Source organism: Perissodus microlepis, chromosome 3 (genome assembly GCF_051167445.1).
Source record: "Perissodus microlepis isolate ML-2025 ecotype Zambia chromosome 3, ASM5116744v1, whole genome shotgun sequence".
Classification (NCBI taxonomy): Eukaryota; Metazoa; Chordata; class Actinopteri; order Cichliformes; family Cichlidae; genus Perissodus; species Perissodus microlepis.
This window is the reverse complement of record NC_140463.1, coordinates 9,449,884-9,466,997: the sequence shown is the minus strand read 5'-3', so window position 1 is coordinate 9,466,997 and position 17,114 is coordinate 9,449,884. Positions and strand designations below refer to the sequence as shown.

The following is a 17,114-nucleotide window of genomic DNA, read 5'->3' as shown; positions in this document are numbered from 1 at the left end:
TATTGCTCCAACTTGCCGTCTGCCCGACTATAAGTTAATCATCCGGTCAATCAATATATACGCCAGCTGACTCCCATAACCGGCATGCATATGGCCGCTGTCCACGCCGACCTCCACTTTAATAAGCTGGCAGCAGCAGGAAAAGAAACCTCGCAACGGGAACAGACGGTAAAAGCAAAGCAGCAGCACTTCAGCTAGCGTAGCGTTGCGTAAAACTAAGGCCACACTTCCGAGTAAACCGCGTCATGAAACATGAGCAGAGTGGCTCATAGGAGCCTTCTACAGCTATGACCAGCCGTGATGGAGGCTTCAGAATGATCTCTGCAACACCAAAGTGAAGTCAGGTGACCAAAAAGGAGATCACAGGTAAGCGATCCAGGAATGCTCAAATGACCACTATTTATACTAGCGCCCCCTAATGCGCCAGGCTGAAAGTGGGTTGAACCAAGGAATAACATTCATCCTGCCACATCAGCATTCTGCTTTGCCAGGTGTAACAATTGAGTTTAATATCCAGGCATCCATGAAAATGGAATTTATGACATTTAACGGAGTTAGAAGTTAGCAGGAAGTTAGCTCACTAGCTTCTATCTAAATACAATATAGAATGTCCTGACTGCGGGGTTTTGGAAACAAATTAAAACGTACAGCTCTGCTATCACTTCCAACATAAATGAAGACAGAAAACTAAACAGCAGTGACGTTTGTAGGGTTACTGAAGTTTGGCTAGCTGGTATATAATGATGTGCTACGTGACCGCTAGCGACACAGCTATGATAACTTTTTTCCACTCGATAAAAGTTAACTTGAGTGTTCTCGGTGGTCAGCAACAAATGTAATCACATGGCAGGATGCTTTAAAAGGACCAAACTTCAGCGAGGAGAACAACTGAGATAATCCATCCACAATACGAGGTTAGTCATTCATATACTGCTGCATGGGCTGGGCTGTAGGAACATCCTAAGGTTTTAAAAACTGAGCTTAAATAAATGAATAGCGATAATAAAAGCCGAGGGAGGTCAACAGTGATCACTGACTGTTTTAGGAGCTTTTTGGGATTAAATAGAAGAAAATACAAAACATTAAACATGTTAACAACACAAAAGCCATATTAAACGCAGACTACTTTAGGCCCGGAAGTAGGATTCGTCACGTCATCACTTAACGACCGGATAAAAGATCTCAGATCAGCTGCTTCCATCTTGTGGCCACAGTTGGTTACTGTCTCTGAAAGTTGTCTCATGTTTCCTGTTTTCCTGTTAACAAAGGCTGGAGCTCATCATGCTGAGAGGGGAGCAGCATGTTTTGGCTCTTCACACATGTTCATTATATTCTGATGATCCTGGATGGAGACAAACTACAGATAAGTGTGTTCAGCCCAACTAGTTTATCTCATTACAGCAGTTTGATGTTTCCCTTTAAATCCCCCCGAAGCAGTGTTGCCAACTCCTCAGTAAGGAAAATCGCTATTGGTTGTCCTAAAAGTCGCTAGAAGTTGCTAAATGACGTCATCGCCTAATTTGCATAATTGGTCATGCTAATCTAATTGTAACCTATGTTGTTGGAGAGAGAAATAACATCGTGGAAGAGACATAAAGTGAGTAAAAAACGTCCTAAATGCATTTAGAGTTTATTTAGAACTACAAATTAAATTTCTTTTAGCAATTATTGTTTTTTTTAATGTCACAATTCCAACCCTGCTCCTTTACCCGGGCTTTGACCGGCAAAAGTAACCCGAAATAGGCACTCTGGTGGAGTTACTTTGTGTGTGTGTGTTTATAAGTAGTTTTAAACCTTGTGATCCACAAAACAGCATAAGAGTAAAAGAGTAAAAGAGTAAAAGAAGAACTGACTGCGTTACAGCACCCGCTGCTTGTTGAGAGTAAAAGCGATACGCGCTTTCACGTCTTAGCGACTTTTTTTAAAAAGTCGCTAAGGGGTCTGAAAACTCGCTAAATATAGCGACAAAGTCGCTAAGTTGGCAACACTGCCCTGAAGATACTGACAGTGAAGCACGTACATAATACTCCAGCCTTTCAACTCTGATCTTATTTAGTTCTATTAATACACTGAAATCTCATTTGTGTCATGAAGAAAGTCTTTAATCAAACACAATTCAAATATCAGAAACATTTCATATATGGAGTTAAACATGAATCATTGTTTAAACAATGTATTTATTGTTGTCATAAACAGACAAGAAGACAACAACAAACTGCTCCTCCCATTCAACACATGTCAGTCCATATCCCAGCAAACTAAATCATCTCCATTTACACATCAAATAGAAACATGAATCACTTGTAATGATTAGAAACTTGATAGAATTTCAAATCTAGTTTGGGGAGTCATTCAGTGAGAAACAGTGAAATGATTTTCCATGTGAAAAGGTGGACAGCAGAAACAGAAAGAAACAGTGAGAACTAAAAGAGAAACAAAGAGCTTTGGAACAACGAGGCAGCAGGAGGACAGCTGCAGTTTAACAGCTTCAATTCACTGACAGGAAACAACATTAGAAATATCATCATCCTCAACTCATCTGCTCCACTGACACTGACACCTTCAACGGCAACGCCTTCACTTTACCACCAGTGTCAATATATGGAAACATCCTGTGAGTGAAAGTGTGTATGTGTGTGTTAGTATCAGGATCAGAGAACGACAGCTTTCCTCTGTTCCAGTCCAGATTCACTCTGATCCTCTGGAGCTTCTCCTCTACTGAGAGAGCGGTGAGAGGAGCTGATGGTGAGCATTTGTAGTATTTTCTTCTACTAAACAATATAGCCCATTATCCAGTTCGTATGCTTCCCTTCCTCTGCACAGACTCTGCTAACACACCCAGTACCCACCATGTACCGTCTCCAACCTCAACACCCCAGCTGTGTGTCCCTGAGTTAAAGCCCTCAGAGCCCAGGACAAGGTAAGCAGAATGAAACCTCTCTGGATTATCAGGAAGCTGCTGCCTCTCTCCTCCATATCTCACAGTGGTCAGATCTTCAGACAGGATGAGGTTTGGATGAGCAGTGTTTGGGTCCAGAATGAGAGGAGTGTAGGAAACCATGTCCTTCATGTTGTTCCAGATGTTGAAGGTCAGGTTGCCCAGGTGTTTGGCCTGGTCTATCAGAGCTCCTGAGGGCAGCTGTGGATCATCCAGCAGGGGGCAGCGCTGGACTCTTTCCACTGCAGCCTTGTAGTTGTGCAGGAATGAGACGTCTTCAGCTCCCAGCTCCTCCTCTGTGGCTCTGACTGTGTCTGAAAGAGCTGCTATCTCTCTGCTCAGAGCCTCCATCTTCTCCTTCATCATCCCACTCTTCTGTTCCTCTTCCTCCCTCAGTGAAGCCAGCCTGGCCTCCTCTTCTTCTGCTAGAAACTGGTGAAGCTTCTTAAACTGCTACTTAATCTGCCTCTCTGTGTGTCGGGCCTGGACCTTAATGTGTTCTGCTGTTTGATCAAACTTCACTTGAACTTCTTCACAAACCTTTAACTTCTTCTTTAAGGGCTCCAGAGTTTCCTGAAGTCTGTGTTGTTGTGCAGCTTCATTGATGGGTCTGAATCTGTGATTGGTGTGTTTTTCTGAGGCACAGCAGACGAGACACACTGGCCGTTGATGGTCCAGACAGAAGAGTTTGAGTTTCTCAGAGTGCAGACTGCAGAGAGCCTCTGAAGCTCTCTGATCTCTCTCCTGTAAGAACAACTCACACGGGTTCTTTAAAGCCAGATTTAAAGGTGGTTCATTCCTTGAAGATCTTCTCTTACAAACTGGACATTCACGTATCTGTTTTTTGATCCACCATCTCTTCAGACAGTCTTTACAGAAGCTGTGGCTATACTATATAACAGGACCTCTGAAGACCTCCTGACAGACCGGACAGCAGAGATCCTCCTCTGATCTGGAAGCCATTGAGTCTGTGAGTGAAGCTGAAAACAGCAGACAGGAAGTACAGTCAGTCCTGGCTCCCCTCCCTCCTCTACCACCTTCACTGAAACTTCCTTTGAGTCGTGTTTCTGCTCAAACTCACATTCAGTGTGTGGAGCGTCAGCAGCTTGAAGCAGCAGTGTTGGAGTTTTCCACTTTTCTCTCCTGTAGCTGGACTCACTCAGAGGAAGCTGCTAGTTTGGTCTGAACTCAGTCTGATCGTCTGTGCGTCTCTCTTTACTGAGAAAGAGGAACAGCCTGTTTCCTCATTTCTCTCAGGTGACTTGAGAAGGCGGAGCTTCATTAAACTTGCACTTATTTCACTTAGCTGGGCCCACATCCTCATTTTAGGTTTGACAGCATTTTTAGTAGAAAAAGATGAATCTCTTAGACATGAACTGAGCTACGATTTGGGAAAAGCCTTGGAGGGGACTGGCGGCGGGCATAGATCCCCATGTACTAATGAGAAGTGAAGAAGTGAAAGGATTCAAAAGCGGAAGAAGGGTGGGGCAGGAAAACGAGAACAAACAGCTTGTATAACTGGGGGATCATATATAGATATGTTTGTGTAGATAGTGTTTGGAGGCGTAGGCCTGCTCCTAAAAGATATTTTATCTCCAAAAATGTGAGTGTGAAAGCAGAGCGCAGATGTTTATTGCAGGTAAGAAAAACTTTTCTCAAGCTCAGAAAATATAGTGTGTCTCAGCGGTGCAGCTGTTTGGCAGCTTTTATTTCAGACTTTCTTCTGGTTATTTGTCAGATTTCCCAGCAGTGGGAGTGTAATGCAGTCACACAAACAGGTGGTGATGAGGTGGATTTACTTTATTACAGACCTATAAAAATGAAACGGATTGTAAATGTGGGTTTTCTGCTCCTCTCATTGAACAACCAGCAGTTACTGCAGGGGTGGGCACCTCCAGGTCTCAAGGACCAGTGTCCTGCATGTTTTAGATGTCACCCTGCATCTACACACCTGAATTATATGATTAGTTCACTACCAGGCTCCTGGAAAACTTCAAGAGACGTTAAGGAGGTAATTTAGCCGTTTAAATCAGAAGTATTGGATCAACAACGCATCTAAAATCTGCAGGACATCGGCCCTTGATGCCTGGAGTTGCCCACCCCTGAGTTACTGTAACAGCAGCTACTTTTCCATCAGACCAACACCAACACTCATTCTGTCTGACAACCTACCCTTAACCTTTGACTTTAAGCCCTCGTTTTTTATTCCCTGAAGCACAGTTTGATCAGTTTGAGTTTGTAAGAAATGTTGTTTTAAACTTTCCGCTGGAAGTTTTTCAGGCAAATGTTTGGTGGTCAGTTGTGAGGTATTGGATGAATTCATGTGGAATGACCTGTACTTAGATAGATAGTAAGAAGACATTGACATGATGTTAAATCAATATCAGGCAATTCCGTTCAATTAACATTGAAATCTGACATTGATTTTACATCACTTTTGCATCCTCAATTAATATTGAAACAATGTTAGAGTTGGATATCGGATCAATCTTCAAATTTGACATTGATTTTACTTCACTTTGGCACCGTCAGTTAATAATAAAAAAATCTTGGAATTCTAGTGTTTATTTTCCACAACATTTGCACCCATTGTTAATATTAAAATAACAATTACATCATGATTAAAAATAAAAAGGACTTAATAGGTATTTCATGCAATACTAAACCACTGCAAATTAATCAATCAATACTTAAACCTGCAAAAAAGACAATTGTGTATTATCTAAAAGCAGGAATACCATATATGTTAGACATTTTCTTTCAGCTTACCATGTTCACTATAATATCCCTATAACATTAAGCATCGGGCATTATGTAATTAACAAAATAACAATAGACATTTTTGCATCAAGAAAAAAATATTATCCTATGCAGACGTTTTTTGTTAAATGACTTAGTTACAACTCATTGTTTTTAGTTTACTCCAGGATCAGGCTGGATATCGGGCATCCTGCACCCCCCATCCGGAGCATAGCGGAGCCATTTCTGCATTCCTTAGGCGAAGTCAAACTCAGAAACTACGTTTACCCCAACCTGCTGAGTCATATGGAGGACCGCAAGAGCCACGTGCATCGAAATAAAGATTTCTGTGCTTAAATAATGAATTGTAGAATAAATTCTGCATTTGTGAATTCATTTTTGAATTCCAATTTAATAAACTGCATTTCAAAATCCATTTCCCTTTCCTGTTTGCTCAGGGATTAACTTCTGGATTAGCTGTTGGATTAACAACTTCATTTTAAAAATTGTGCGGCTATTCAAATTAGCCAAACCGTGGGATGTAAGGAGATGCATGTAGAATGCTATCACAAGTGGACGTGAAGAAGTTGAAGAAGTTATTGCACCTTCACAGTGGACCCATTGTAGACTGGAAGATCTCCAGACATCCTGCTTTAAGGGAGGTGACGGGTGGTCATAACCTTTCTTAGAGATGGAGTAGGTCAAGGATGAGCTGGACTGAAAAACCCACCTCCATAGAGACTGTGTCAGCTCCCAAAAAGACAAAAAACAAACTAAAAACCAGCAATAAACAACTTAAACATAAACAATCACAACGAAAGAACAATATAGTATCCACATCTGAACCAAAGAGTAAAACAGTGAAATGTGGATTATTAAATATTAATTCAATTCAATTCAATTTTATTTATATAGCGCCAAATCACAACAAAAGTCGCCTCAAGGCGCTTCATAGATACAGAGAAAAACCCAACAATCATATGACCCCCTATGAGCAAGCACTTTGGCGACAGTGGGAAGGAAAAACTCCCTTTTAACAGGAAGAAACCTCCGGCAGAACCAGGCTCAGGGAGGGGCGGCCATCTGCTGCGACCGGTTGGGGTGAGAAAAGGAAGACAGGATAAAAGATATGCTGCGGAAGAGAGACAGAGGTTAATAACAGATATGATTCAATGCAGAGAGGTCTATTAATACATAGTGAGTGAGAAAGGTGACTGGAATGGAAAAACTCAATGCATCATGGGAATCCCCCGGCAGCCTACGTCTATTGCAGCATAACTAAGGGAGGATTCAGGGTCACCTGGTCCAGCCCTAACTATATGCTTTAGCAAAAAGGAAAGTTTTAAGCCTAATCTTAAAAGTAGAGATAGTTTCTGTCTCCCGAATCCAAACTGGAAGCTGGTTCCACAGAAGAGGGGCCTGAAAACTGAAGGCTCTGCCTCCCATTCTACTTTTAAATACTCTAGGAACAACAAGTAGGCCTGCAGAGCGAGAGCGAAGTGCTCTAATAGGGTGATATGGTACTACAAGGTCATTAAGATAAGATGGGGCCTGATTATTTAAGACCTTGCATGTGAGGAGCAGGATTTTGAATTCAATTCTGGACTTAACAGGAAGCCAATGAAGGGAAGCCAAAACAGGAGAAATATGCTCTCTCCTTCTAGTCCCTGTCAGTACTCTTGCTGCAGCATTTTGGATTAGCTGAAGGCTTTTCAGTGAGTTTTTTGGACATCCTGATAGTAATGAATTACAGTAGTCCAGCCTGGAAGTAATAAATGCATGAACTAGTTTTTCAGCGTCACTCTGAGACAGGATATTTCTAATTTTAGAGATGTTGCGCAAATGGAAGAAAGCAGTCTTACATATTTGTTTAATATGTGCGTTGAAGGACATGTCCTGGTCAAAAATGACTCCAAGGTTCCTCACAGCGTTACTGGAGGCCAAGGTAATGCCATCCAGAGTATGAATCTGGTTAGATACCATATTTCTAAGATTTTCAGGGCCGAGTACAATAACCTCAGTTTTATCTGAATTAAGAAGCAGAAAGTTAGCGGCCATCCAGGTCTTTATGTCTTTAAGACATTCCTGCAGTTTAACTAATTGGTGTGTGTTATCTGGCTTCATGGACAGATAGAGCTTGGTGTCATCTGCATAGCAGTGAAAATGTATGCTATGTCTTCTAATGATGCTGCCTAAGGGAAGCATGTATAATGTAAACAGAATTGGTCCTAGCACTGAACCCTGTGGAACTCCATAATTAACCTCAGTGTGTGAAGAGGACTCTCCATTTACATGCACAAATTGGAGTCTATTAGATAGATATGATACAAACCACTGCAGTGCAGTACCTGTAATACCTACAGCATGTTCTAATCGCTCTAATAGGATATTATGGTCAACAGTATCGAACGCTGCACTGAGGTCTAGCAGGACAAGCACAGAGATGAGTCCACTGTCAGAGGCCATAAGAAGATCATTTGTAACCTTCACTAAAGCTGTTTCTGTGCTGTGATGAGCTCTGAAACCTGACTGAAACTCTTCAAATAAGCCGTTCCTCTGCAGATGATCTGTTAGCTGTTTGACAACTACTCTTTCAAGGATTTTTGATATGAAAGGAAGGTTGGAGATTGGCCTATAATTAGCTAAGACTGCTGGGTCTAGAGATGGCTTTTTGAGTAAAGGTTTAACTACAGCCAGCTTGAAGGCCTGTGGTACATAGCCGATTATTAGAGATAGGTTGATCATATTTAAGATTGAAGAATTAATTAATGGCAGGACTTCTTTGAGCAGTTTTGTAGGAATGGGGTCTAAAAGACACGTTGATGGTTTGGAGGAAGTAATTATTGAAGTTAACTCAGAAAGATCAACTGGAGAAAAAGAGTCTAACTTAACATCAATGGTACTAAGAGTAGCTGTAGATAATATTACATCTGTGGGATGATTACTGGTAATTTTTTCTCTAATGATAAAAATTTCATGTGTGAAGAAGTTCATGAAGTCATTACTAGTTAACGTTAAAGGGATGGTTGGCTCAACAGAGCTCTGACTGTTTGTCAGCCTGACTACAGTGCTGAAGAGAAACCTGGGGTTGTTCTTATTTTCTTCAATCAGTGATGAATAGTAAGATGTTCTGGCTTTGCGGAGGGCTTTCTTATAAAGCAGCAAACTATTTCTCCAGGCTAAATGATGATCCTCTAAATTTGTGACACGCCATTTCCTCTCCAGATTACGAGTCATCTGCTTTAGGGTACGTGTTTGAGAATTATACCACGGAGTCAGGTACTTCTGATTAGAGACCTTAGTTTTCACTGGAGCTACAGTATCCAGAGTCGTACGTAGTGAGGAGGTGAAATTATTAACAAGATAATCGACCTCTGTTGGGGTAGCGTTCAGATAGCTGCTCTGCTCTGTGTTGGTACAGGGCATTGAAGATGATAACAGTGGGTGGATTATATTCTTAAACTTAGTTACAGCGCTTTCAGAAAGACATCTACTTTGATAAAATCTACTCTCCACCGCTGTGTAATCAATTATTGTAAATGTAAATGTTATCAGGAAATGATCAGACAGGAGAGGGTTTTCAGGAAACGCTGTTAAATGTTCAGTTTCTATGCCATATGTTAAAACAAGATCTAGAGTGTGATTAAAGTGGTGGGTGGGTTCTTTTACATTTTGAGAGAAGCCAATTGAGTCTAATAACAGACTAAATGCCATGTTGAGGCTGTCATTTTTAGCATCTACATGGATGTTAAAATCACCCACAATAATTATTTTATTTGAGCTCAGAACTAAATTAGATATAAAGTCTGAGAAATCAGACAGAAACTCTGTGTAAGGCCCAGGTGGACGATAGATGATAACAAGTAAGACTGGTTTCTGAGTTTCACAGCTGGGGTGGACAATGTTAAGCATCAGGCTTTCAAATGAATTAAAAGTCTGTCTTGGTCTTTCATTAATTAATAGGCTGGTGTGAAAAATTGCTGCCACACCGCCCCCTCGGCCTGTGCTTCGAGGTTTCTGGTAGTTAGAATGACTCGGGGGTGTTGATTCATTTAAACTAACATAATCATCCTGCTGCAACCAGGTTTCTGTAAGGCAAAGTAAATCAATTTGTTGATCAATTATTAAGTCATGTACTAACAGAGACTTGGAGGAGAGAGACCTAATATTTAATAATCCACATTTCACTGTTTTACTCTTTGGTTCAGATGTGGATACTGTACTGTTCTTTCTTTGTAATTGTTTATGTTTAAGTTGTTTGTTGCTGGTTTTTAGTTTGTTTTTTGTCTTTTTGGAAGCTGACACAGTCTCTATGGAGATGGGTTTTTGGGGGGGTAGCAGGAGGAGAGAAGCTGCAGAGAGGCGTGTAAGACTGCAACTCTGCTTCCTGGTCCCAACTCTGGATAGTCATATTTTGGGGGGTTTAATAAATTTGTCCATATTTCTAGAAATGAGAGCTGCTCCATCCAAAGTGGGATGGATGCCGTCTCTCCTAACAAGACCAGGTTTCCTCCAGAAGGTTTGCCAATTATCTATGAAGCCCACATCGTTTCTGGGACACCACTCAGACAGCCAGCAATTTAAGGAGAACATGCGGCTAAACATGTCACTCCTGGTCTGATTGGGGAGGGGACCAGAGAAAACTACAGAGTCCGACATTGTTTTAGCAAAGTTGCACATCGATTCAATATTGATTTTAGTGACCTCCGATTGGCGTAACCGGGTGTCATTACTGCCGACGTGAATTATGATTTTACTGAATTTACGTTTACCCTTAGCCAGCAGTTTTAAATTTCCTTCAATGTCGCCTGCTCTGGCCCCTGGAAGACAATTAGGTCTCTCTCCTCCAAGTCTCTGTTAGTACATGACTTAATAATTGATCAACAAATTGATTTACTCTGCCTTACAGAAACCTGGTTGCAACAGGATGATTATGTTAGTTTAAATGAATCAACACCCCCGAATCATTCTAACTACCAGAAATCTCGAAGTACAGGCCGAGGGGGCGGTGTGGCAGCAATTTTTCACACCAGCCTATTAATTAATGAAAGACCAAGAGAGACTTTTAATTCATTTGAAAGCCTGATGCTTAGCCTTGTCCACCCCAGCTGTAAAACTTAGAAACCAGTCTTACTTGTTATCATCTATCGTCCACCTGGGCCTTACACAGAGTTTCTCTCTGATTTCTCAGACTTTTTATCTGATTTAGTTCTCAGCTCAGATAAAATAATTATTGCGGGTGATTTTAACATCCATGTAGATGCTAAAAGTGACAGCCTCAACATGGCATTTAATCTGTTATTAGACTCAATTGACTTCTCTCAAAATGTAAAAGAACCCACCCACCACTTTAATCACACTCTACACTGTAAAATGTAATATTGTGTTTAATTAAAAATATTAAATAGGCTGAACTCAGTTTTTATCAATTTGTTATTAGAACTCGATTTAAATAAGTTACCAGTACTTTTTATGCAAAAATAAGATAAGATAAGATAAGATAAGATAAGATAAGATAAGATAAGATAAAACTTTATTAATCCCTCGGGTGGGTTCCTCTGGGAAATTCGGTTTCCAAAAGCACAGCACCGAAAGAAGTTACAGTTACAGAATATTATATATATACATACACACACACACACACACACACACACACACACATATATAAATACAGAGACATATATAAATAAAATATACGAAGGGGATAAATAGAATAAATAGGAATAAAAATAAAAATACAAGTGAATTGCACATTTCAAGTATGGAGTCTATTGCACCGTTGACTATTAACAAAAGTACTGCACAAAAGGTATTGCACAGTGAGGTGAAGAGGCACTACAGCTTAGTTGTTCCCCCCTCCTTTGTCCACCTGTTTCCCCTCCCTCTCCCCTCCAGAGAGGAGTTAAACAGTTTAATGGCGTGTGGGACAAAGGAGTTTTTAAGTTTGTTAGTTCTTGTCTTGGGGAGAAGCAACCTGTCACTGAACAGACTCTTCTGGTTGTTAATGGCCGTGTGCAGAGGATGCCCAGCATTGTTCATAATGTCCAGCAGTTTTTTTAGTGTCCTTTTCTCTGCCACTGTCACCAGAGTGTCCAGCTTCATGCCGACCACAGAGCTAGCCTTCCTGATCAGTTTCTCCAGCCTGGATGAGTCCTTCTTTGCTGTGCTGCTCCCCCAGCACACCACGGCATAGAAAAGTACTCCAGCAACCACTGACTGGTAAAACATCCTCAGGAGCTTCCTGCAGATGTTAAAAGACCTCAGCCTCCTGAGGCTGAGGTCTCAGGAGGCTGATGCTGATAAATGCTGATAAACTCAATTTATTTGAGTTGTCTTAACTAGAAAAACTAAGTAAGCTGGAAGTTTTGCTTCTCAGCACGCAAGGATGAAAGATGTGTTTTGAAAATGCCACGTGACTACCGTCCTCCTCCCTCGCGGATCAGTCCACATGTTCATGGTGCCAGCATTTGTTATGGAATATGTTGAGCAAACCTGGAGAAGCGTCAGCTCAAGAGATTATTGTCATTGCTGTGGATCTTTATCTGATACACTGACTTGGTGAGTAAATGTTTACTCTTATTCAAACTGATTTTGTGGCTTCTCTTAGTTTAGCACCAGGTTTATAATCTTGCTAGCTAGTTAGTGTTAGCCTAGCGTTGCTGCTGCCGCTGGGCTCATGTTACTTAAAAATTAACACCACAGCCTTAAAAACCTTATATAAAACTATGTCGGTGAAATTTTCTGTTGATTGTTTGAAATAAAAAAGTGAGATAAGAGCCCAGACAAAATTCTTCGGGAGGTGCAGCCGTTAGGGGTAGGGTGGGGTGTGGGGGGTATTTTCAATCCATAGCCATAACTAACTAATTATATATATCATGTTTAACCTGAGTAGCAAAAGAGTGCAGGGGGGTTGAAAACAATAAGCCAGGAGCTAGCTGTGCTCCTGGACTCTATCGAGCCTTGACCTCCCGGTCAGCTATCGCGCTGGTGGATAACAGAGCTCTCCGAAAACGTGGAAGCACTTTTGCAAATATGTGATATTTTGATAAATTAAGTAGATATTTGAGCATTACACAGCTACATTCTCGGCTGGAAATATCTTAAAAGGTTATTTTGTGACCCAGAAAGGGTAGTCTGGTGAAAAGGAGGATCGCATTTGTCGCCGGTTGTCGGAACCTGTGCGTACTTGTAAGCGCGACAATGGCGGAGGAGCACGGCTAAAAAACTTATTACTTTTTCTGGGTCACAAAATAAACTTTTAAGATATTTTCAGGCGAGAATGTAGCTGTGTAAAGTTCAAATATCTGCTCGATTTATCAAGACATCACATATTTGCAAAAATGCTCCGACGTTTTCGGAGACGTCCATTTTTTTTCATGCTTTGTGGCAGCTTTTGAACATGTGTGGCATCTATTAATGTCAAATCTAGCCTTTATTTAACAACATAAGCAATCTCTATGTTACAATGATTGCACAGCCATTAAGGATAAAATCAGTTTCTGAAAAATGTTCTCTTTTTTCTCCCTCTGCTTGCTTCTTACTGTCTTTGAGGCTTGGGACCAGCACTCCTGTTGTTGGACAGAAAGACATCAGTAAGTATTTTGGTTTTCCAATATATTAGCAACTGTCAGTGACATTTATATTAATCAGGCTGAACATTAATTATACTTTAGATCAGCCTGTTTTACTTATTGTTTTATTTGTGCTTTGGTTTGGGGAAGTTGTTTCTTCACTGATCTTTTCCTGTCTTCTGTTATTAGACTTGAGATATGACTGCACTATGCTGTTGCTGGTGACTCCAGTTAATTTTACAAGACATGCTGTGTAAGTAAACAAACAACATCCGCCAAACTTAGTTTAGAGGGTCTACACTGTATATAGTGAAGTCTGCAAGTTTTCTAACAGCAAAATTTGTTTTGTGCCCAAATCATTTTGCACATCATTAGAATGAAAGTTATTGGCCATGTTTGCTGCCGAGAATACGCACTTCTTTTGCAGTTCGGACTCCTTCTGACATTTCTTCTGCGGTGGAGGAACACCAAAGTAATTGCTTAAAGGAGCTTGCTTCTTTGACATCTTTAAGAGTTCTAAACAAATGTCTGTCCTCCTCCAGAAAATCTTATGTACGCAAACACGCGTTGCAACTTCTTGTCTTGTGCGCGTTTTTTATTTTGACAGCGAATGCGCACCTGCGGACCACTTATGTGCACCCCTGGTTATTTAGCTTGTCATATTGCAGCCACAGAAATTCTTTTGTCCATGAAACCATAAAGCTGCACTTTCTTTTTGCCTTATAGTCTGATTTGTCATAACTTTTCCATTTTGTGGTAAGCTTTTCTTTGGCTGTCACTTCTTCACCCTGACCTGTCTTATTTGGCTCAGCAGAACTAAAATGCTGCTTTTACACACGCACTCACATAACGCTCAGCGATTCTCTGCGCGATCAACTTCTCACATGTTTAAGCTTCCTGCGGGAGATTTCACTTGTCATGATTGCATAGTAAGCTAACGATTGATAAGACAATGTCGGAGGAATTGGTGCGCAAATTATCGTCATTCACCAATCAGTACTGTCGCTCTCAGTTCACAGTTCGCACGATTACAAAGTGAAAGTAAAAAACAAGCGCAAATTCAAACGCGATTTCAATATGTCACATATTGACAGTGGCTCACCGATGCCAATGACATAATTACCCAGCTACATTTCCGAAAGAATGCAAAAAGCATTGACATATATTTTTCCTTCCTATGATAGCCCGATGGGCAGGGCAGAGATAGATTTTGGTAGCTCGACTGGAAAAATCGCTAGCCCCGGGACGTCGGGCTAGCGATTTTGCGAGCCCTGTTTCATTGTAAGATTATAAAAGTGATGGCAATATAATTGTTTGTTCTTCAAGAGAACAGTGTCCAGTATGTTGGCTGTTATACTTTGTTGTGTTTGAAAATAAAAATTGGGCTGATTTTAACATCATTACAAAAAGTGTTGTTAATCATTTTTAATCATATTCAGGTTACCACAAATAGTTTTTTTCATTTAGTTGAACTCTAAATGTTTGTCATTAGGTAAACAATTAGTATTGTACAGTCAGAAATATCTAGTTATTCTTAATACTGCAGACTTGCAATGATGACTGTTGTCTGAACAGTTCTGGGAACAAATGAGCTTGTACAGAGTACTCAAAATAAATAAGTTGTTCTAATTTAGTCATTTTTTACGGAGCCCCGCAGGGGACATGGGAGAAAAAAAAAATAAAGACGGACTTTTGCGAGATCTCGCAAAACTAACTCGGGATCTCGCAAAACTAACTCGGGATCTCGCAAAACAAACTGGGGATCTCGCAAAACTTTTGCGAGCTCTCGCAAAACAAACTCGGGATCTCGCAAAACTTTTGCGAGCTCTCGCAAAACAAACTCGGGATCTCGCAAAACTTTTGCGAGCTCTCGCAAAACAAACTCGGGATCTCGCAAAACTTTTGCGAGATCTCGCAAAAGTTTTAGCCGCATTCTTCGGACGCCGGCTCGAAGCCAACCGGGAGGTCGAGGCACGATGTGCCGGGAAAGCGGTGTTCCTCCCGGCTGTAGTAGGTCTCGACCTCCCATTAGCTCGAAGCTAACAGGAGGTCGAGACCTCCCGTTAGCTCGAAGCTAACGGGAAGAATGCGGCTAAAACTTTTGCGCATTTTTCCCGTTAGCTTCTTGTTCTTCAAGAGAACAGTGTCCAGTATGTTGGCTGTTATACTTTGTTGTGTTTGAAAATAAAAGTTGGGCTGATTTTAACATCATTACAAAAAGTGTTGTTAATCATTTTTAATCATATTCAGGTTACCACAAATAGTTTTTTTCATTTAGTTGAACTCTAAATGTTTGTCATTAGGCTAAAACTTTTGCGAGATCTCGCAAAACTTTTGCGAGATCTCGCAAAAGTTTTAGCCGCATTCTTCGGACGCCGGCTCGAAGCCAACCGGGAGGTCGAGGCACGATGTGCCGGGAAAGCGGTGTTCCTCCCGGCTGTAGTAGGTCTCGACCTCCCATTAGCTCGAAGCTAACAGGAGGTCGAGACCTCCCGTTAGCTCGAAGCTAACGGGAAGAATGCGGCTAAAACTTTTGCGAGATCTCGCAAAAGTTTTGCGAGATCCCGAGTTTGTTTTGCGAGATCTCGCAAAACTTTTGCGAGATCCCGAGTTAGTTTTGCGAGATCTCGCAAAAGTCCGTCTTAATTTTTTTTTCTCCCATGTCCCCTCCGGGGCTCCGTAATTTTTAGCTAAGCTTTACTCAATTTTTTTGAGGCAACGACTTTCCTTAATTTTTTTGAGTTCTGGGAACTAATTAGATTTTACAGTGTAGATATTGTGTTAACATATGGCATAGAAACTGAACATTTAACAGTGTTTCCTGAAAACCCTCTCCTGTCTGATCATTTCCTGATAACATTTACAATAATTGATTACACAGCAGTGGAGAGTAGACTTTATCACAGTAGATGTCTTTCTGAAAGCGCTGTAACTAAGTTTAAGAATATAATCCACCCACTGTTATCATCTTCAATGACCTGTAACAACATAGAGCAGAGCAGCTATCTGAACGCTACCCCAACAGAGGTCGATTATCTTGTTAATAATTTTACCTCCTCACTACGTACGACTCTGGATACTCCTGTGAAAACTAAGGTCTCAAATCAGAAGTACCCGACTCCGTGGTATAATTCTCAAACACGTAGCCTAAAGCAGATAACTCGTAAGCTGGAGAGGAAATGGCGTGTCACAAATTTAGAAGATCATAATTTAGCCTGGAGAAATAGTTTGTTGCTTTATAAGAAAGGCCTCCGCAAAGCCAGAACATCTTACTATTCGTCACTGATTGAAGAAAATAATTTCTATCAGAAAATGAACCAGTAAAGAGAGTATATTTCACTGAGGATGTAAAATAAGTAAATGTAATTGATGTGAATGAGGAACCAGCTGAATAGTATATTGAAAGCTCATGGTAGTGTTTATATAGCATTTGTTTGTGTGAAATAAAACAGAGACGCATCGTGTCTTCCTTACTCCGCTCTTCACCTGGTTTTACAGGTAACATATTTGTCATCATGGTCTTCATCCTTGCAGTTGGGGCTGGTCCAAAAATGACATCTGGGACCAGGACGGGAACTGATGCGAGCTGAAAGTTGTAGCCGAGACTGATCCATGGTCGTGCTGAGTGGTCCATCGAGACGGAAGGGAAGGAGTTACAGCCATGGCTTAGGGCGGGAGGAAGAGCCTATTGTGGGACATTAGGAGAAGCCTGCTCACCCTGTCGGCAGCAGAACTCTACAAGGTTGCTAAGACGGTGGGTCCAGCGGGCCTAGGTCAGCCAGAAGTCGATGCAACAGACCAGGAGGGCTGCTTTGACCACATCAGTTCTTTCATGTACAGTAAGCCATTGCTTGAGGCAGAAGATG

The 17,114-nt window shown here is 41.2% G+C and overlaps 1 pseudogene; it reads right to left on the bottom strand.

Moving 5' to 3' along the window:
* Nucleotides 1-2,788: 2,788 nt before the first annotated feature.
* Nucleotides 2,789-16,862, bottom strand: LOC146389794 (uncharacterized; annotated as a pseudogene).
* Between the last annotated feature and the right edge of the window lie 252 nt (nucleotides 16,863-17,114).